The sequence below is a fragment of the Heliangelus exortis genome, chromosome 15, assembly GCF_036169615.1.
Source record: "Heliangelus exortis chromosome 15, bHelExo1.hap1, whole genome shotgun sequence".
Classification (NCBI taxonomy): Eukaryota; Metazoa; Chordata; class Aves; order Apodiformes; family Trochilidae; genus Heliangelus; species Heliangelus exortis.
In genome coordinates, this window is record NC_092436.1 from 11,410,389 (window position 1) to 11,432,086 (window position 21,698).

The 21,698-nt window shown below is 40.7% G+C and overlaps 1 protein-coding gene and 1 long non-coding RNA gene across 2 annotated transcripts in view; both read right to left on the reverse strand.

Annotated features, from left to right (window-relative positions):
* Positions 1 to 21,698, reverse strand: part of FABP6 (fatty acid binding protein 6) — a 452,944-nt gene that overhangs the window by 331,469 nt on the left and 99,777 nt on the right. The gene's annotated exons all lie outside the window — the stretch shown is intronic.
* On the reverse strand, positions 694 to 12,224 carry LOC139803111 (uncharacterized). The gene is made up of 3 exons (XR_011728884.1): positions 11,623 to 12,224; positions 8,448 to 8,600; positions 694 to 1,498 (listed from the first exon to the last, which is right to left on the reverse strand). It is a non-coding gene; the product is annotated as an uncharacterized lncRNA (long non-coding RNA).

The following is a 21,698-nucleotide window of genomic DNA, read 5'->3' on the forward strand; positions in this document are numbered from 1 at the left end:
GACCCATTTTGTAAGCCAGGAAACAGAAAGATCAGAAAACCCTTGAGAAGAGATGCAGCCAGCAGATCTGCACTGGGATGCTTTCACTTCTGAAGCCTGTGAATAAAGCTGGTGAATTCAGTAAGGATTTGCATCATTTAATACACATGACACGTCCTGCATCTCACAGAGCATCAGGAAATGCGTCAGTGAATCACTTCACCTTCAGCAGGATGACAGTGCAGTATTCCAGTGTGCTGGGAGACAGGGATCCCTGGGTAGGATGGCTGGGGTGGGAGCTGCAGGCTGAGGCATCCTGCTGGCTGCCCTGGGTACAGTGAAGTAGAATAAATGTGTATACTGAGAGGCAGCATCATTAGACAGCTAGAAGGTAAATTGGTTTCAAACTGTAAGCTAAAAAATATTTTCTATTCTGCTGGACAGACAGCACACAATCAATAGGATAGCCTGGGACTTGAAAACTTGGCTGGTTTATAGAGATGAAGGATATCCAAAAAGAAGATGCTTTGTCATCCAGGGCAAGGAAGGTTTGAAAGGAACTACAGTAACCTGGAGTAAAGGAAGAACACACTGAATGGTCTGGCACTGCAGGACTGGAAGGCAGCATTGCTTCTGCTTTCAAAAGAGCTCTGTGCTGAATCATTTTCATCTCTTTCACTCAGCAACTGGAGAGCACAGAAAGCAGCTTTGAAAATAAAAAGGTTTGAGAATAACCGACTCTGGGAACAGCTCTTTCCTTCACCATTTTTCACCCTAACACCTCTGATCAGAACATTCACTTGCTCAGGACACACACACCAAGTACATTTTCATTATAGGTGAGATGTAATGCAGGCTCAACGCCCATGGAGCTCAAGAGATAGACAAGTTTCATGATTTTCAGCAGGACAGTGGCACTGGGGGAGGTTCAGCACTTTTGGTAGTGATGTCCCCTTTGCAGTTCACCTAAGGTGTGTGTGAACTTGGGGGGGGTGAGGAAAGGCGCTTTGGGGTTACACATGCACAGCCCTGGCCCTTCTTGCAAGAGTGACCACAGGCACAAACCATCATCACCTGACAACCCTGGATCTGTACCCTCAGTTGTGACCCATGTCACCCATGGTGAATCGTTCACCCCTCCATGTTTTAATGTCTTGAGCTTAATTTGAGATAACATTTATAGTGCTGTTATTAGTTCATGACTTACTGTAGACTTTTGAGAAAAAAAGGCATTACTTACATCACATCTTGAGTGCTGACCTCAAAAAGATGAAGCTGCAAAGGCTCATGTAGCAAGGATCATCCAAGTTCATCAATGGCTTTGAGTGGTTCCCACTACACACACCACATCTTCTCAGCTGGAGCACTGCCTGGTGGATGGACTTGATAGTGAAGGGAGTGGAGGAAGCTTTGTGCCTTCTGACAGCCACCAGGCTGCCTGCATTGCACAAACTGTTCCATTGCTCTCTCTTCTTCTCCAGATTTTGCTAATTTTGACCTCAGATTTCATTTCTTCTTTCTGACAGTGATGACAGAGGAAATGTAAAAAACAAACTTCACTATCATCCTTTGCTTTGTGCATTTCTCCTTCTTTAATGGCTATTCCCACAGCAGGAGCTGTGGAACTGGAGAGCTCCTCCAAGAACTGTAATTTCTAGGCTGGTGAGCACAATGCATTTCAGACAGCCACAGAGAAACTCTTCAAACCCTAGAATAAAAATCTGTATGAAAAGCACATCAGTATGAAGGTACATCTGTATCCACAGGCAACAGTGATTATATCTGATTTTTTTTTTTCTTTTAGTGTAAATACATTTTCAGAATAAAAGGCACATGACAGTTTTAAGCTACTTAGCTGAATGCTACTTAGCTTCTGCACCTGTGGGATTTTACTATTTCTCTGCTTTTAAGAGAATTGCATCACAGGGATAAGAACAGTGTGTTATCTACTTTACTGAGTTGGAAAAATATAATTTAGGAGGGTGTTATTATTGCAGGAAAAAGGTGGAAAACTCATTGGTAATTATAACTTTTTACCTGCTTAAAGACCCCAAATATTATTTTGCTGATTGCTGAATAAAAACTTTGAGTATAGATCCTCCAAGAAAAAAAAACAAACATCAGCCTGTGACTTCCATGAATCCCCCTGCAAGGGGATGCTTGCACTTCTGGACCTTCAACATCACAGACATTGTCATTACTGATTTTACTAGAAGCTCCTTCATCCAGACTCTTCAGGAGCACATTTGTATCTCCAGGAAAGCAAATCTGTGATTTTTCAAGGGTACTGGTGGATGATGGAAATGCATATTCTATACACTCACAACTGAGAATTTTTTTACTTTTTTTTTTTTTTTTTTCATCTGAATGTAGGCATTTGGTATCAGATATGTCAAAAGAAACAATAACTGCACAGCAGGAGGTTACTGCAGATTATCATTGTCAAACTTGGCATTCAGGCCAGGGAGGTGCAGGGTTTCAGTGGGTTAGTGCAGCTCACCATAGGGGCTGTCAGGAGCACTGCCCCATTTTGCAGTATTTGGGGACTTTCACTCAATCAGCAATATCTCAGGGATTTCTATTTAACCTTTATAAAACCAAGAGGAAAGAAAAGAATGAATTAAACAGTCAGCAGGCTTATCAGCTAAGAAAAGATTGAATCACTCTATAGGTATTTAACATGAGACAGCCTGGCCTTTGCAATAAAATGCTTCACATCAGTCATTCTTTCTCTCCTACTTGCTGGTACCACCATCTGGAAGAGTCAGCAAATGTTCAAATGCTTCTTTGATCTTCTGGGTATGTGAAGACAGAAATATCCAAGCTGAAGAACTGAGCCCCATGGGTCTGACAGCAGATTCAATTACAACCCATGGAATTCAGTTCTCAAAGCTGAGAATACACAACATCCATTTTAAAGCTCTCCTGATGCTCAGCACCATCTCAGGCTCCTGTTTGCTCTCTCCAGTTTCTGGCCTTCTTCCAGGGGCTGTAAAACAGAAGAGTGAAACCTTCACTGCAGCCAAAGTAGCTCTGCCCAGACTGTGGGTCAGAGGCAGAATAATGGTTTGAGGAGACATATGTTGAGAAAGAGGCTCTTTTTTATTTTCTTTTGGCACCAGAAGTAGCCACACACATAGACAGAATGTGCCCTAATACATAGCAGAATTTTTAGTAATAAAAAATGGAATTTATAGGCAAGGAATATAACAATATAACATTTTGCACTTTTCTGGAAGCCTTTGAGAATTTCAGAGAGGTAACCTTTAAATTTCCTTCCCATCTTTTTTAACATGATGACACAGAGGTAAAAATCTTTCAGAATCACATAGCAATCTTTGTTAACAACATAATCCATCCAGAAGCTCAAAAGAAAGAAATCAGTCACTGGTACAGTCCTTCAGAGCTGTCAGACTCTGGGTGGCAAAAAGACAAGCAGAAGCTTTCAGTACTACAGCTGCACGGTGTACCCTGACACAGCTTTGTCTGATGTGACAACCACATCCCAGGGTGACAACCTCACCCAAAGGCCTCCAGATAAACACTGTTCAAACACACTGGAGATGAAAGCTGACATCTCAGACAGGAAGCACCTCATCACTTCTGACAAACCTAAGAGAAGTCACAAGTTTCTTTAAATTGCTTGCCCCAAACTTGGAATTTGAGAGGAAAAATAGCTTGGATAAGATGTTGGGTGATGCATTCATCTTTAAATTAGATGTTATGTTCTGCATGGCACAATGTGTAAACAGTGTTGGTTTAGCTATTAAAAATTTTTTTTAAAAAGAGATTTATTTGCATTTTTTTAAAACTTATTTCTTTATGTTCCAGTGAAATGAGACATCACCAAAAAAATCCCATTGGGTAAGTGAAAAGAAATACTTGTTCTATAATAAAGTATTTGGAGGTCAAGGGGATATCAGATTAAACTTTTCAGCCTTAAAAACTTAACTTAAATAAATTTAATTAAGAGAATGGTTCAAATAGAATAATTACTTTGTTTCAGTATTGCTTTTCTTAAATTATAAATGAGCATACTTTTTCTTTTTCAAATAAAAATGTTGAAAGAAAATTTAAAGCATCGGGGAGTTTCTAGCTTTTCCCTGAGGCAGGAGTTTGATTCAAAGCTGCAAAGTATTTCCAATTTCTTTTTTCTAGAAAAAAACCCCAATTAATTCCAACCAAACATTTGCCCAGCCCTGGCAGGAATTCAAAGCTCCCTCACTGAAGCCTGCTGGTCAAGCTGAATACAGGGGCACCAGTGACAGTGTAGCCAGGGCTACGGGTATATGAAAAGGTTTTTTTACAGCCTGTGCTAGAGCAATTACTATCTGAGTTTCTAAATCACTTAATTTATCTTGCAACCCACTCTTAAATTTATCTCTAAAAACCTTCATCTGAAACAAACAACAAATGTCTGAGAAAATTGCAATGAAGGATTCTTGCTAACACCCAGTGTCACTTTTTCAGCTAAAATAGTGACACATGCAGCCAAATCAGCGGAGGCTCAGCACTCAGCATCTTGCTTGGCAGGGCATCCAACAGCTCTGCTGCTGTGGCATCCAACAGGGTGCCCATGGCTTTATGGCTCTAATTGTTTTCTTGGGCTGTTGAACCAGCCAACCAAACAAGAGAAATTAAAAATATGCTTCTTTAACTATTTCTCCTGCTGAGAGGGAAACCTCCAAACAAACATTTTCCCAAAGTAACTGGTGGCACCCCCAGCCCAGTTCAGCCCCATTGGCTCTGTGAGGTTGGTACAGAAAATTAAAAAATACAAATTAACAAAAGGTACATCTTGTTAAGATGCTTAAATAAGATCTGATTTTATCTGTAACTTTGAAATATGATATCATAGCAATAAATTTTGCTTCTCTACTTTTTCTGTTTGATCACTGCTGTCCTGCATGCTGAGAAGTCTGCTGGTGGTGACAAGCAAGACATTGGCCCGCAGCCCAGCCCTTTTCTGAGAAGTGTCCTTCCAGGTTCAAGCAGGAAAAAAACATCAAGGGATCATCCATGAAAACACGACACAGTAAAACAGTGAAAGGGTCAGAAATAAAAAGGATGGAAGTGCCCAGCCCCTGGGACAACCACCCCTCAGAGAGTACCTGGGAGGAGCTGGCAGCCCCTGGGCCACCAATGTGGTCAGCAAAGTGGTCAGGGACATCTAACTGTGGCACTTGTTGGCATTTTACAGTCAGGCAATAATGGCAATCAAATGACAGTAATGACAATCAAATGACAGTAATGACATCAAATGACATTAATGACATCAAATGCCCCTCCAACAAAGCCTGGTAAGGGGACCTGCAGCAGGGACCTGGGCCACTGGTGGCCCTGCTCCTGGCTGAGCACTGGTTTCCTTCCAGCAGGATGAGCAGGGAGAGCAAACATCCCCAAAACAAGGAATATGCTTAAAGAGAACTATTTCAGACTTGGGGGCCTGCAGCATCACCTCTGGGTACTCCCTGGGGAGGAGAGCCCAGCAGAGCATTCTACCAGCAGAGTCTGTGTTTTAATGACATTCCCAAAGGGGACTGGGGCAGCCTCAGTCCACAGCCATTTTCAAGGTAAGTTGGCTTTAGGGGCTTTTTTTAACTAAGCAGGAGAAAAGGTCAAACTCTCTCCCAGTTTGCCTGCTGAGTTTGGCATCGTCACAGTGCATTGGTTCTACCTTAAAAAAAAAACAAAAACCCATGGTGTCAGTTTCAGACACATTCTGCTTTGACCCTTTATCAGCTTCACACGTGTCATCCTCTGTCCTTTCAGTGTCATTCCTGGAGTGTTCCTCTCCCTCTGAGAACTCAATTACTCAAGGATTAAATTCATGTATTTGCAAACAAGGAGACAGCCCATAAAACTATATTGGTCTGCCTTTGCAAGGGCAGTGAGGAGATGATACTTTCCAATAGGCCATAAATTACTATTTGAAAAAAAACATTATTTTTTTCCTATTCCAGCAAGGTCACTGAGTATCTTATAGCTTGGAGATCTTATTACACCAGAATTAACTATTTCTATAGGACAGATACTTAATAGGCAATCATCTTATAAACTTTTACTGCTACACTGAGAGGCAAACCTTTTTAGAATGATTAAGTAGTGTTAAGTGCCTGGAGACTGTTCTTCCATAAGTTTCCTTTTGAATTAGATACATTTTCACAGGAAAAAAACATAAAGAACCTAAAGCCATCAAGTTAATGGGATGTGTAAAGTCTCTGCATTTTTCTTATCATTCCCTCCTTTTACTCTCTGTGTTGCCATTACTACATTTCCTTTTAATACATCTACATTTGCCTGAACATACAAATAAACAGTGATATTTCAATGCTTCTTAACCAGTCAATGATCTACCACAGTTTCACATGAAATCCAAATACTTTTCAAATGAGCTCATCATGGGTGGTAATTAATTAGCACCAATGGGGAACTTGAAATAAAATATGAATATGGCCACATTTCATTAGAAACATAATGTATCTTCTTCACTGTTATATAGTTAAATAAATTTTTTCCCACAGCTAGTGGAAAAATGCATCTCGCACAGCTACACTGACATCTGGTTAGTTGAGACAAAAGGGCAAATAGGAAGATTAAGTCATTCTTGAGACCTTGAGGTTTAAAAAAAAAAAAAAAAATTCCCAGGCAGAAAGGCCCATAGTGACAGGAGAGGCACCAAGCTCAGTAGAAGCTGCCAGGTTAAACCTGTCTGGCTGGGTTTGCTCTTTTTCTTCCTCCCCTGGGACAGCATCATTCCCAGCTGCACACCTGCCTCCCTGGGAGCCTTTGCCTCTGTTGAGCATGATGAAACCTCAAGAGTTAAAACCCAAACCATCAACCTTAAAAACCATCACCTGACTTTTCTGGTCTTCTCTGTTTGAAAATTCCCCACCAGCTCTTTCTGGACTGCCCAGATCTCCCATCACTCCCCCAGACAGCAGAGCATCTCTGCACAGGAATTAAGCATCACCAAGAAAGTCTTAGTGCTTATGCTTAACACTTTTAAATACCTTTAACACACTTTAAATAATTGGTGATACCTTTTCGGAAAGCTAAAATGCATGTTTATAGGCCAAGACTGTTCACATGCAGAGAAGCTATTGATCTTCCCTTGCCCTACAAAGATCAAGTTCACCACTGAAAAACCAAAGACCAAAGTCTCATTCCAGGCTTTCCTCTTTATCTAATCTCTGCCAGCGTCAAACTGTTCCCATCAGCCATGGATACACTGGTGCTAAGCACACCCTGCTCCAGAATTGCATCCTGCCTTTTGTTGATGCCTGTAGGTGTTCCTTCTAAACCCTTCAAGATGACAACTGAAGCAGGTCCACATTGCCTTCAGTCCAGCAAACACTTGGTCCCCCCACCAGAAAAAAAAAAAAAGAAAAAAAAAAGTTTTAAAAAGTTTCACATCTCCTGATGTATTAGCTCAGGCACACACTTTGGGCTTGGCAGAAACAAGTGCATTTGTTCCCCACATACTTTCCCAGTTATTTCCTGGATGCATTTTTGATTTCAAGCACTAGATGTATTTCTGCTGCCAATGTCTATGTCATGAATAACAAACATTCAATTTCCTCTCCCATAGAATTACTCCACTCTGCTTATCTGGAGGTTCAGTTCTGTTGTCTCCATTTTAATCACATTTTCCAACAACACAGTACTTTGTGCAACCGACCATTTCCCTTCATGAAAGCCAAAAATGGTTGCATATTCCATTTCAGGTTTTTTTACCTAAAATTTACTGATTTTTTTTTTGCATTTTTTTTCACTAATATGACTATAAAATACATGGCAAAATACATACCAGACATAAATCACTAAGAAAAACATGTATTTACACATAGTCACTCATCTCTATACATTGCAGCTGTTGTTAAGACAGTAATAAGGAAAAGTGCACAATGAAAAGGTCATTTCATATTTTTAAATTGTTCTGGTCATCATCCATAATAATAAAAGACTTCTAATACTAAGTACTATGTTTAGTATTGTCTATAACATATATTTGCAGTATGGTTACAATATAGTTCTGTTTCAGTCATACTCACAATACGCCATAGTAACTCAAAGCCCTGAAAACCATTTCAGCAAGGTTTTTTGTTGAAAAGTACAAACATTCCTAGGCTCCATAAACTTTTTATATATCTATATATTCTCAGATGACAGGACAAATAGTGTAGAGGAATGTAAACAGTCTAAACCACACATTTTGCACATTGACGCACCTACAGTAACAGCTGTATTGAGTGCCCCCAGATGTTGTAAGAAACAGAAGGAATAGCTGGAAAGCCAATTTTCAGTGTAGGAGGAAGAGGGATGAGAAGTGAGAAGTCAAAAGCCCCTGAAAATTTGTGAAGCACCATCTCTATCCTAGAATTTGTTATAAATAATTCTTACTCTAACCAAAGAAGACTTTTCATAGCAGCCGATTAATATGAGGATGAAGAAGGAAAAGGCCTTACCTCTTTGACTGTGGAGCTGTCTCCAAACCCAGGTCTTCCTTTGGTCAGGATCTCTGATCCCTGTATCCACAGCAGCTGCTGGACGCAGGCTGTCTCCCAGTCCATGAAAAGGCAGGCAGGGTGCTCGGATGAACTGTTCATCTAAACCAGTTCCTAAAAAATGTAGTAGAATGGAGTGAGGTCCAAATGAGTGGTCAATCTCTATGCTCCAGATGTGATCTAAACACACAAAAAATATAGGAAGAGGGAAAAAAATAAATGGGAGAGAAGAGCTGGCCATTTCTTGTTCCCTTCCAGTTTCCATATTTTTAATAATTCAAGAGAACTGGCAAAGTTTCAACTACTGAAAGTACATGTATGTTTACAATATTTGTCACCAAATAACTGCTAGACTATATGTTACTGACCCAGAATGGGTAAGCTCTGTATAAGCAGTTAAACAAATAAAAATTAATCATTTTTTTAACATTCTCATTATTTAAAAAAGGCATGAGATGATCACCCAGTTTTTCTTTGGAAAAACACATTGTAATAAATAACTGTAATGTTAGTAATCCATTAGAAGCCAGAGATTTGTTTTTCTTTAAACAGGTTCCATATGAAAGCATTTGAAATATGAAAGATTACTGCATTTATATTTTATATTGTTACTATACTGAGTTATTGAAAATAAGGTGGTCTACAAAAAACAAACTTTCAATATATATACAATCTGTTTCAATATTAATTCATTGAAATAAAGCACGGAAATATTAAAAATAATGAAACAACCCAAGTATTGTGGAAACTGGCCATAAGTAACACAGAGAAAGGTACATGACAGTTAATAAAATAGTCTGAGAGGAAGGAATTGTCACCCTGGTAAGGCTCTAACCTCTGCAAGCTCTCAGGTTGGCATCACTGAGCCCTTGGGCTGTCAGACAGCAGAATCTGCTCCGTGAACAAGCACATTTAGAAGACCAAAAAAAAAAAAAAAAAAAAACAAAAAACCCCACACTGTTGGCAGAGATGCACAGGCAGAGTTAGGAGCCAGTTTCTGGATGCTGCCAGGGACTGCCTGCCTGCAGGTGCAGACTGCTCCTTTTCAGGCCTGTGAAATGATCCAAGAGGTTTGTTTCAAAGGGACTCCCCTGGAACAGGCTGCTGAGAATTGCTGACCCAGGCAGCCATGGGGACCTGAGGATGCTTTCCCCTGGGCTACACTCACCTCCTGCTCAGGATTTTAAATCTTGCTCCCTTGAGCTCTGATTTTAAAGAAAATTGGTTTAGGTGCTTTTTAGATTCAACCTAATCACATCTAGAGCATTTAGTCAAGTGTGTTGACTACAGCTAAGGGTGATGGTGAAATGTCTGCACCCACAGACTTCTCATGTAAGCTCACTGGAGCAGCCAGTATGGACTTGGATATCCATTAACCACTAAAGGATTAAATGCAGATTTTAATCACATTTTTTCAGGCTTCTCCTTAATGAACCCTCCCAAGAAATTCACAGGTAATCAGTGACATATTTGAAATCTCTGTTTTAGAAGAGTCTCCATTGAAACCTCAGGTCCTTCTCCTGCAATCACAGCAATCCCCAAACTCCCTTTCCCCCAGGAGCTCCAGGCCCTGGTGATCCAGCAACAAAACTGTTTTAAGCACCCATAAAGCTTTGACCCCAAAGCAAATTGAGAGGGGAGGTGGATATCTGAAAAGCCACAAAGTAGCTGAAGACTTACTCATGAAATGAGGGAATTGGTTAAAAAATGATACTCAGAATCTCTTTCAATAATGAAAACTGACTTTTCTCCTTTCTGTTTTAATTGGGGAAATGATGAGTAATGTGTTTAATTTTATGAACAAAAAGACATCAAAATAATAATCAAAATAATTCACATTTTCATCACAATTTCCCATTGAAAATGAAATCTCAGCATTATCCTAGATGAGAATATAGCTGGGTCCCAATAATGGTCTGCACCAAAGCTATGGTAGTTAGTAATTTCTTCACCCAATAGCCCAAAAGAAGAAAAAATAAGGCAAAGGAAAAAAGTCATTTCGCTGAACCTGGAAATATTTTTTTTCATCATTTTCTGAGGAAAAAACATGTTCGTTTTAGATACATTACAAGGGATTTTGTGCTTTAAGCCAAACAAGTTTGTTTCTTCTTTGCTATTAGTATTATTGCATGAAAGCAATTAAGAAAATGAAAACTATTTTTTAAGATAAATTTAAGGTCTAATTTAGAAAATGTTGAATTTTTTATTATTATTTAGCTGATACTATTTGTTGCACTCTGTTGAACTTTGTAAATAATTTCAGTTTATCCAAAACTGCATTTTTCAGCAAGCAAACCATTCAGAAAAAGAAAAAGGTAACTGGCTGGCTGTAATCAGGCTGATAGAAGTATGGGAACTACCTTATTCTGCAGACTCCAGAAACCCATCTCTGAACCCTTCCAACCCAACAGGGAATCTCTTGGAAATTCCATCACAGAACACCCTGGTGTTTCATTTATCCCTTTTTTCCATACTGTAAAACAAACTTTTGGATACCTAGATAAGCTCAGAGCACATAAATAAATTCTTTTAAAAAAAAAATTAAAGGTTCAGTGTGAAAGAAACCCAGGTATATGCCCAGTGACATTTGATGCAGAAAGAGAAAAAAATACACACATCAATTCACTCCCATCCTCTTCCTGTTGAAATAGTTATTTCAGTGGGTTAAGATACAGACATAAAAAAATAATATGCATTAAATTGTAATGCAAGGAAAATACTAATGCTACCACCACTCCTTGTATCTAAATTATCATTGGGTTCAGAATAAAGTCATAGCAGTGCTGGAAGGACAAGAGCAAAAAATTCCTACCCAATGAAGAGAAGCAGAGAAAGGCGAACGCCCTGACAAAACAGTTTTTAAAAGTCATTCTAAATTTCTCTTTGCTTCACCATATAAACAACTCAAAACGACCTAACACACTTGATCTCAATCCTGCTGCTGTTTACAAAACACAAATCCTTCGAAGCTGACAGAATTACTCTGGTTTAAAGCTGGAGGAATTGGGGAAGAATTAGGCGTTTTGATTAAATCTTTAATGTGCAATTTACCTTTCACGTACCCAACCGTACTGGCTCTCAGGCAGAAGATAAGCATGTAATAAATCAGCTTACAGTTTTTCCAGCTCTTACTCACAGTGGAATCCCCAAAATTCATTTTATTTTATCTTTTTCCTACTCTTCAGCTTTTTCTATTCCGTTTGCCTTCCTCCTCTTCAATCACCACAGGTTTGCTTTTCTCATTTTCTAGTTTACATCACTCCGCTTGGTTCTCTACAATGGAAAGACAGACAGAACGACAGACAGACAGACAGGCAGAAAGACAGACAGAAAGCAGAGAGGGAGAGAGAGACATCCAGCCCAAGGTAACAAACTCGGACACCCACATTCTGGAGGATCTGTGTCTCTCAAAAACATTTTAACTTTATAAAGGGAAGAGAATCAAAACTCATTTGCATACAGGTCCATTCCATCTATTTAGCTCACATGTTTATAGCTCTGGAAAGTCCCTTTCTGATTCCCTGGTTGATAAAAACCCAGGGAGGCACCACAGCAGCAGGGAGAGGTGAGGGCTGGCTTGCTGACCTTGCAAGAGGGTCTTAAATGAAGCACTCCACATTCACCTTGCTCAGACCACCCAACTGGGAGATTGGGTGCTTTTTATCCTTTAGATTTCAAGGCTCAGACCATGCATGTAGAGCTAAAGATTCAAGTCAGAGAAACCCCCACTCCTGCACAGGAGGAAGCTCTGGTCGGGCGCTCAATACTTCAGCTTCCTGTCTGTACACTCCGTGGTCTAATCTGGGGAAATCCTGAAAACATTATCAGATGCCTGATAAGCTCTTTAGCTTTCAAGTACATAGTGATTCAGTTTCGGTCAAAACCTCATTTGAATACAGTTTTTAAATCTAAATAAAAAGCAAGACCCTAGAGGAGAAGAGATTAGACTTGCAGTCAAACATCTCTGGTATTTAAAATAATGTGACTGATGTTTAAAAATGGCACAAACAAATCTATTTTTCCATACCTGCATCAAGATGCTCAGGGTGGGTAATTCCAGCTTATTAAAAAGGGGTGGAATTATGCCTGTTTAATTAAATGTCTTTATTTATCCACAAACAATGCATCTGAAGCAGCAGCACAGATACTTACTCCATCCTGCTGATTGTTTCTGAGAGGGAGGGATTGCTTGAAACTCAGGTGCCCACTCATCCCAAAGCTGGCAAGTGTGGCAATCCTTCTTTTGTTCAATGTAGGCACTTGTTTACTGGGCATTAGGCAGATATTTCCAAACTAATTTCACAGCCACCCATCACAGGCTGACAGCAAGGCTTGACTCTGCTTTGTGAATTTAGCCCTGGAAGAGTAAATCACCACCACCACAGTCTGAACCCCCAACATTTTCCAGTTCAGATGGGTACTGATTTCACCCACAGCAAATTACTCCCACTTTACTGATTTCCTTCCTCTCAGGCAGGCCAGGGAGCTTTTGTAGGGTACATTCTTGAGGGTTCTCCTTCACACACAGCTTTGGAAGATCTTGGAGAAACTCGCTCTATCTACAAGTCTGGAATCAGCTAGGAACATTTCCCAGATATTGCAGGTCTGCAAGCAGTCAGGGTTTAATCTGAGCACAAAACATATCAAATGCTTTTCATGAAAGTTCTGGTGTTTTCTGCTAAGGGCTAACATAAAAAACAAGCTCATGTATGGACCAGCTGTTTTGGGGAAGAGGAAAATTGACAAGATCTTTCTTGTTAATAACCACATCCCCCTGAGTCAGTGCAAAAGCTCAGGTTGTCCCTGTTTGGGTCACAAGTGTGCAGTATGTACCATCTTTTGTTTGAACCCAACCGGCTTTCAGATCTCCAGTGAGGCTAAGTCACACTTTGCATGAGCAGAGGTTTCAGACACAAACCCACTCACCACTTTAATACCTGTGTTAAAATACCTAACAACAGTGGTTAACACTGGAAGGCAGATTCACTGAGCCCTGATCCAGGTGGCAAATAATCCCAAAGTTCTGAAAACTTGGGTTTTGCTTTTCAGCAGCTTGAGAGACCTGGTGTTGGGTAATAAAACACCATATCCAAGCTCAGAGTCAAGTTTGGGGACAGAGAAGCAAAAGCCTTCAGCAAAAGCCTTCATAGGGCTTATCAATAAGGATGCTTAAATAAATTTGTATGCATCATTGCACAGGAAGAGATGGATGGTCATATTTTGGGCTGGGATCCAGCTGTATTTGAACTGCTCACTGGTACAACTTTCAAAATGCATCCTCACTCTAGCACCAGGTGTAAAAACCTCTTCGTAAAAGATACTGAAGCAAACTAGTCTGTTCCCTGAGGACCCATACATCCTCGCTGGTTCTTTAAGTAAAGATTATCCAAGTTTCCTGGGTCCCAAAAGGCAGGTTTCATTATGTGCCTGTGTCACAGATGGATAAACTACAACAGCCTGAGACTCCCGGTGAGAGAATCACGTTCCCCAGGCTTCAGCACATCCTCCAAGTAAAAAAGAAAAGTGACCAGGAAAACCTAAACATTTACACAGGACTTAAGAAAGATGGCAGGACAGGTTCTCCATTTTGCTTTGTGAAACAAAAGCAAAGATTAAAGGCAGGGAAAAAGAAAGCTTGTGCCCAGCACCTGATAAAGGAAGAGACAGAAAATATTCTGTGCACTGCTCTTGACAGCTGACATCAGTCAGGATGGTTATTATCATCTTAGCATCTCCTCTGGAAAGTCTTGACTACCTTATTTTGGTTTTTGACAGGAAGTCTACACCTTACCCTAATTCAGTGGCTGGAATTTCTTGAAGCAATATTATGTTAGGCCAAACAAGGTAACACCACAGCCCTGACTGATGCTCCAGCAGAAACAGTGTCTGGCCATGCAGTGCTTTCTAAAGGCCACAGCCTTTAAATCACAGCCCAGGTGCCAGTATTAACACCATCAGGTAGTTCCATCTTCATTTATTGCTGTCCATTGTATTCTGTATAAATATACATGGCTGACTTTCTTCCTTCACTGGGGAGGAAGGTCCTCTTAGGAGGGAGGATTTCTTCCAAACTAGTTACAGCAGTATAAAACATGCAGGCATCAGAGATAAATCAAGTCCTGTATATAAAATATCTGTCACAAAAACATAACCTTCAGAAAGCATAGTAAACATACAGTTACTTCTTGTATGATTTTCTAAATCTTCCATCCCTTCTTATATTATTTCTTTGTGACAGACAGTGAAATAATACCAAAATGAATCCCAAAAAGAGGTGGAGCATGTCCCCTTGAAATCTATGGCAAAATCCAGGTTACTTTAGAAAAATTTCTTGCTCAATACTGTTAAAACCACACTTTCACTTATCTCCCTTGAGAGATGAGTTCTATGAGTCTTTTTCTACAATGAAGAGCCTTAGACAAATATATGTATTATCTTTTAATTTTGTACAAATATGTTTTATATTTTACTTTCATGCATTTAGTTGTTGGGTTTCTTTAACCTGAATTGGCTTGTTAACTTTACAAACTCTCTCACTGATTTCTGTCTCATTGCTTTAATATCCAGTATAACTGAGTCAAAAGAGACTGAGCTGACACAGAAACCTAGGAAATACTTTATAAAATCATGAACTTCCCGTAGACCACTTTACACAGGTTATGGTCATATAAGAAGCCAGGTAGGATTTTACTGCAAAAAGCCTTAATTGTTACTTTAAATTCCTTAAATTAAAAATCCTTAAATTGTTACTTTGCACCACGATAGGCATATAAATTGGGATACAGAGCTCCCGTCTCTTATGCAAGCAGCAAAGAGCTACATCAGGCATGCTCAGGTAGCAGAGAAGGGATGGCAGGAACAGCCCTTCTGTGTAATCCTGATGAGCTGTGCAGCCTTCAGAAGCCACAGGGCTCTGCTCACGGACAAGGTTCACCAAAGAAGAAGGAACATGTCAAGACAGGAGAGGTGCAGCTACCCTCCATGACATGTTTTTCTAAGCTGGGAAGCGTTCCCAGTAGGAAATGCCTGCAGACATTGATACAGAGGCATCAACCTTCCCCCACTGTATATCTGAGTGCATGTACATGCACAGATTTCTTATCCTAAAAGGAAGAATTTTGCTCTGTAGTGGCACAGAAGGCTTGGATGCTTTGCTCAGTGTCCCCCCAACAGCCACTTCACCTGGCCTGCTGTCTTCAAACTCGGCCAGAGTCATTCTACTCAGCTTTCTTTTAATTATTTTGCTGTGACTGCCTTGAACACCTGTGAAAGCAAAACTGTTAGGGCCAGAAAAACCATGGCCAAACCCCCCCACAAACTACACTGTGCCTGCAGATCTGCCAGCACAGCTCAGTCCCAGCCTGCAGTATCTCGACAGCCCCTGGTCCTGGGGGCACCCTGGGCCTGTGACAAATGGCTCCTGCCAAGATAAATGCAGTATTTTTGGTGGGCAAAAAAAAAATGTATTGCTTCCCTAGCAGCCAGCTTGAGTGAAAAGAAAGGATGCAAAATAGTATCAGGCAGCACAGTAGGATTTCTGTAACAGGCTTTATCGACGGCTTCACCAGGGGCTTTGCAGTCAGAAGTAAAAGAAAACAGGAAGGTTTCGAATGAGTTACCAAGTCAGGAAGTGAGTCAGCCCTGAGCAGGAGGGACAGCAAAGAGCAACCCCTTCCACTGCCCCAGGCATGGGACAGAGGCCAGGACATCCAGAACCAGAGGGAAGGGACTGAGGAGCAGAGATCACCAGCAGGGCAGGAACAGAGGGAAGGAAACAGGGATGCTGCTTCCCTGACCACAGCCCAAAGGAGGGCAGATTTTTCTCCATGCAGAGGACTGTCTTCTTAGCAGTTTTCTTTCTCCTTGTAGAAGCAGCCTAACCCACCCAAGCCCCCAGCTTCTCCCCTCTCTGCCCAAGGGACACCAAAGTGGAGTGGTTGAGAAGTGTCCTCCAGAACACTTCAGCTGGGATCAGGATTTCTCATGCCCTTGAGCTCCTTGGAAATCTGAACACTGCCCTCTCACACACTCAGATGAGTACTGTGCTATTGGAAATAGAAACACCAATACCTCCTCCTCAGTTGTCAGCCTGCTCTGTCCATCACCCACATGAGAAGAAAGTGCTCTGAAACCCACCTCAGCCTCCACAGAACAAGGAAGCCAAGGAACATCTTAGCAGGGTTTAGGGATAAACGAGATTCTAGCTTCTTGCCTAGAAACAGCTGCATATCAGAGAATCCATCTGGAATAAACAGAAGAGCCACAAGGCATCAGTGCTACCACAGCTCAGCACCATTATGGCAGGAGTTCTGAGGATCTGCAGTTTGGGCATAGGTACAACAGAGGCCCAAATCCTTTTGTAGATGTACCTTCAGGCTCATAAATTACATCTAAAAATAGAACCTGGGTTCTGAAGTCAAACACACAGCTTCGAAAGTTATATCTAGGTATTTGACAGTATTGTTCATCAGAAAAAAATGTTGCCTTTCTGGTTGTAGTACCAGGAAATAATGCTCAGCCCAGAAGCCTGGACAGTTGCAGAAGCACTGAGACCCCAGGTGAGTAACAAATTCCTACCAACTTTTGCAGGCTCCTAAGCAGGGCAAAATAGTTCAAGAGTTAGCTGTACCACCAGGGTCCTAAAAAGTTGGCCTCTCTTTCAAGTATAATGTTGTAGCTATTAGGAGAACAAAGGATTTTTTTGGTCTCTGTATTAATCAGAAAAATAGGATGCTATTTCCGACTGGAAAAAAAATCTGGAGAACAAAGAGAAGTGCCTGAGTTCCAGCATTAGAAACAGCCCTACCCCCTCTGCTCCTCCCGAGAATAATCCATCCATCAGCAAATCACTGTAGCAAAATTTAAGAGTCACAGCATGGCTACATGCACCAGATTGGAGAACCAGGGCACAACTGAAACAGGATACAAGCTTCCTCGATGCAATTAGATCTCAGTGCAAAGCATTTCCAGATCCTTCCTACTTTCAAAAGAAAGTCAGAATAAGGTGTGGGAAGATGGGCACACACAAAAGAATAAAACACTTCAGAGGAAAGTTTACTAACACTGAAGCTGCTGAGAACTTATCTGAAAAAAGGACTGGGACAAGACTGGGTAGAAAGTAAAAAGCAAAATCCAGAACCTGGTTGCAACTTGCAAGTTTTGAACCCCTTCTAGTGGAATAATTATTCTTTAAAAAGTGCTGTGTTGTCGAAATCAATTTCCTACAGGAATGTTTCCGTTTTCATTTTGATGTTTTTCCTCTCACAAGTGTTTTGGTAGGTCAGCTCACTAGTGGAACCAGAAGACATTGCATTTACAAACCTAAGTTTTATTCCTATGTTTTGTTGAAGAAGATTTTGTAAGTCAGATTTGAAATTCAAAGCCTTGGTTTCATAAGAATGGGACCAGTTCAGAGAATCAGAACTGATTTCTCCTGCCTGAAGTTTCCACAAGCAGCAGGCACAGAGAGCCCAAGTTCTGGCTGCTCAGATCTCTAAAAAGAGGTTCCATGAAATGCAGACCCTCTGCATAAATTCCAGCAGCACCGTATGCTTGATTAAGGAACAAGACAATAGGTTATCTAAATGTGATGTTAAGTTTAGTGAGTCCTGAGGCTGGAACGGTTTTGCTCACCTGGCTAACAGAAAACTGAAGCCAAACAAAAGCTTCAAGCTTGGTTTTGTTGGGGTTGTCATTCCAAGACTGAGTCATAGAGATTCTGCAGAACTTGCACTGGAACAAGAGCCAAAGAAAATATTCCTGTTGAGAAAGCTATTCCTCTGAAAGGTGACAGCCCCATACTGGGGACATCCCAGCACAGAGGATGTTTGTGCCTTCTGAGATGTGCTGAGTGCCACTGCCTGTCCCACCTGACCCAAAGGATCCTGGAGCAGATGTCCTACCCCTGCCCTGTAGAAGGATTCAGGGCAGCTCCTCAGGTCCCAGAAGGGACCTGTTCAGCACTCAGACTTCTCACACCTGTTCAAGCTGCTTCAGAAGGACAGGTGGCCACATTTTTCACCCCACAGTCTGGAGAATTCTGTACTGCTCTGGAGAACAGAAAGGTCCTGAAGGGCCCTGCTATTGGGATTTCCCTGCAGCAGTCCCAGGGGCAGCCCTGACTTGTGTTTTGTGTTTCTGTGGATAGCAGGGAGTTTACCAGGGAAGGAACAGGATGATTTGTACTTCATATCCCCAGAAACTCTGCTTGCTCTCCCATGTGCTCCCAGCCAGGCCCCACTCACCTTCTCTCACTCTTTTGAGGTGTACACCCACACTGATGCTGGAAAAACACCTTGTGGGGTGCCATCCTTTTATCCTTCATAACCTGACTGCAAAAAGATACCCATTGGGGCCATTTTCTACCTTTTCCCTTCAATTCTGTAGATCATTTAAGCACAACAGGCCAACTATGATTTTAACTGCAGTTAGAAGTAAACTTATCAACTATGGATATTCTTACACACTTTGTAAGGAAAAAATACATGTTTGTAGTCAGATCCCAAACAACAAGTTAGTAAATACCTGTATACTGTGTATATAAACCTCATTATAGACATCTGATGAGTGTCTGTGTCTCTTGGAGTACAGCAAGTACCACTTTGGGGTTAGAGGGACGTAATTTTTTTTTTTGCTAACACTCATAAAGCTACAGTGGAACTACAAGTTACAAGATTCATGGCTTTGCTAACCCTAGAGAGACCAATTGCCTCCAAGGCTTCTTATTTCAGTTCTTTTTAAACAACAGGAGATAAAATGCCCTTGGCTGATAAAATATTCCCTGTAGTTATAGGATAGAGGCACATTGGATTCCTCAGTGCTTACTCCTATCCTCCATTTCCCATTAATGAAGCAATGAAACCCAGTACAGATGCCTGCATTGAGCAGGATGTACCAAAAGCAAACATCATCACATCCCAGCTGTCAGGTTGCAGGAGGAGAAGCTGCACTCCATGTTGTTACCATGGTGCCACCCACTGCCCCTGTGTTGCAAATAGGATGAATGAGCTGATGTGCACTGAAATAATTTGGCTCAGCCTGCTAAGAAATTATTTTTATATGAATCTGAGTTCTTCTCAAAGAAGCTCAGGTAAGGATTTAAAAAGATGCTCACAGCCAGAATGCTGTCAAAGAAGATGCTTTACAGAGTGAAAAGCAACTAAAAAGGGACCTGCTCTGTGTGCTTGGTTCCAATCCAGCCTTCCCACTCAGGGTACACAGTCTCACTGGTCTATCAAGGCTTCTTCAAAATAAGAACAAGCCACCAAGCAAGCATTCATTTGCATTTAAAATCCCAGATATCTTGGATCTTCGCAGGAAGCATAAACTGATCAAGCAAATAAACCAAAACATTACAAGCAGTTTGTTGTGCAGGGTAGAGCTCAGACAGCATTCTGAACTCAATTACAACTATTTCTGACGAAACCCCAACAGGAAATAAAAACTTTAAGTGAAAGAAGCTGCATATGATAATAGCACCATCAAACTAGTTAGGGAAGTTGATTTTTAAATCACCAGTGGAAGGCAGTGTAAATGCTTAACTGCAATGGCTCCAAGCAGTGTGACATTCCCAGGCAGTGTGACATTCCCAGGCACCAGGGTAGGTGGGAAGCTCAGCCCACAGGCTCATCCCAGCTTCAGCCTCATGCAAGTCACAGGAGGATGTCTTTCCCTCCAAACCCAGCCAGCTGAGCTGGAAAGTACATGAAGTGGGGAAAGTAAAAGCCAGCTGAAATAAATGGGATCTTTATGATGAATGTTTATCAAAGAAAGCTTTGTAAAAGCAAAAACTTTGACCTGCATTAAGCAGAGGTGCCAATGAAAACAAAAAGCACAAGATGAGGTACTACTGTAGAAAACAAAAATATTCCCAGTCACTTAAAATTTGATGCTGAGAATTAGCATCCAAGCAAGATCTAAGTTAACTTCATCATTCAGAGAAATTTAATTCTGGGTTTTGTCATACATGCGTCTGAAATTGGGCATTAGCACTTATTTTTTATTCTAAACCAAAAGAATTGAAGCCAACATTTTTAAGAGGTAACCAGTCTTTAAACATTAAATATTGATCAGCCACAGCAGCAGCAAAAAAAAAACCCAACAATTTTTGCATTGTGTTGCTGAATACAGATTTGTATCCTATACTCAAGATTCCGAGCAACACTCCTGTCATGGCTCAGAGATGACTTAGAAGATGAAACACACATTTTTGATCTCAACTATTTACAGGGAAAATCTTGAAAAACTTAGCTTGCTTCTTACTCAGACCTAACTTTGACTGGCTTGTGTTGCTTGCAGTATGTGGAGAAAAACAGATGAAACACCTCAGAAAGTTCCTACAGAAAATGCTCCTCTGCATACAAAAAACCCTTTTGGAAATTTATAGAAAAAGTCAAACTGGGGATGGGTGAAAAGCACACAAAACTTGATTGTTTCTTTTTCCCTAGACTTTGAAAGGATTTAATAAATTAAGATTCATTAGTTCAAATTCATTTATTTCATTCTAGCATTATTACCTCATGCTCTATGCAATATTCCCAAGTCTGACTCCCATTGTGCTTTCTGCACACACATTCCCCTCTCCCCACAAGTAACAATCTTTAGGGTTTCAGGATCAAAGACTATCACTAGGGTTACTTGAATCATTTATCACCTTTTCAAACATTATACCAATTTTTGTCCATTCTAATATTAAAAAAAAAAAAAAAAAAACCAACATGGGCATGATCAATTTATTCCTGGAGGTTAAAATAATAATCTAGGTGCTTGATCACCATGGATATTTTAAATAAACCAAAAATTATTTTACCATTATAAACTTCCATAACCCCTACAAAGCACTAGTGTCTCTCTTCAGACGTCTTTTCACACACTGTCATATCCTTATGGTATCTCACAGCACATTATTTGCTGATTTGCATACTCATTACTGTTCTTATCTGGGTGGCTGCTTAACAAGAAGCCAGAGGATTGCATTGTGTGACAAATTTCAGTGCCTCAGTTACAGGCATTTTCCTCTAAAAGTGGCTTGGACTTTTCTCCTAGCACATTTGAGTTTTCTCTCTTCTACAGATACCATGGTTAACTCATCTGGCTGGTAGACTTTACCCAGCAATTTTTTAACTCACTTATTGGAGAGTCATTCCAAAACTATTAACTACTAAAATGCAGTTAAGTATCAGCCAAAACTTAAAATCTGTATACAGAACTTCC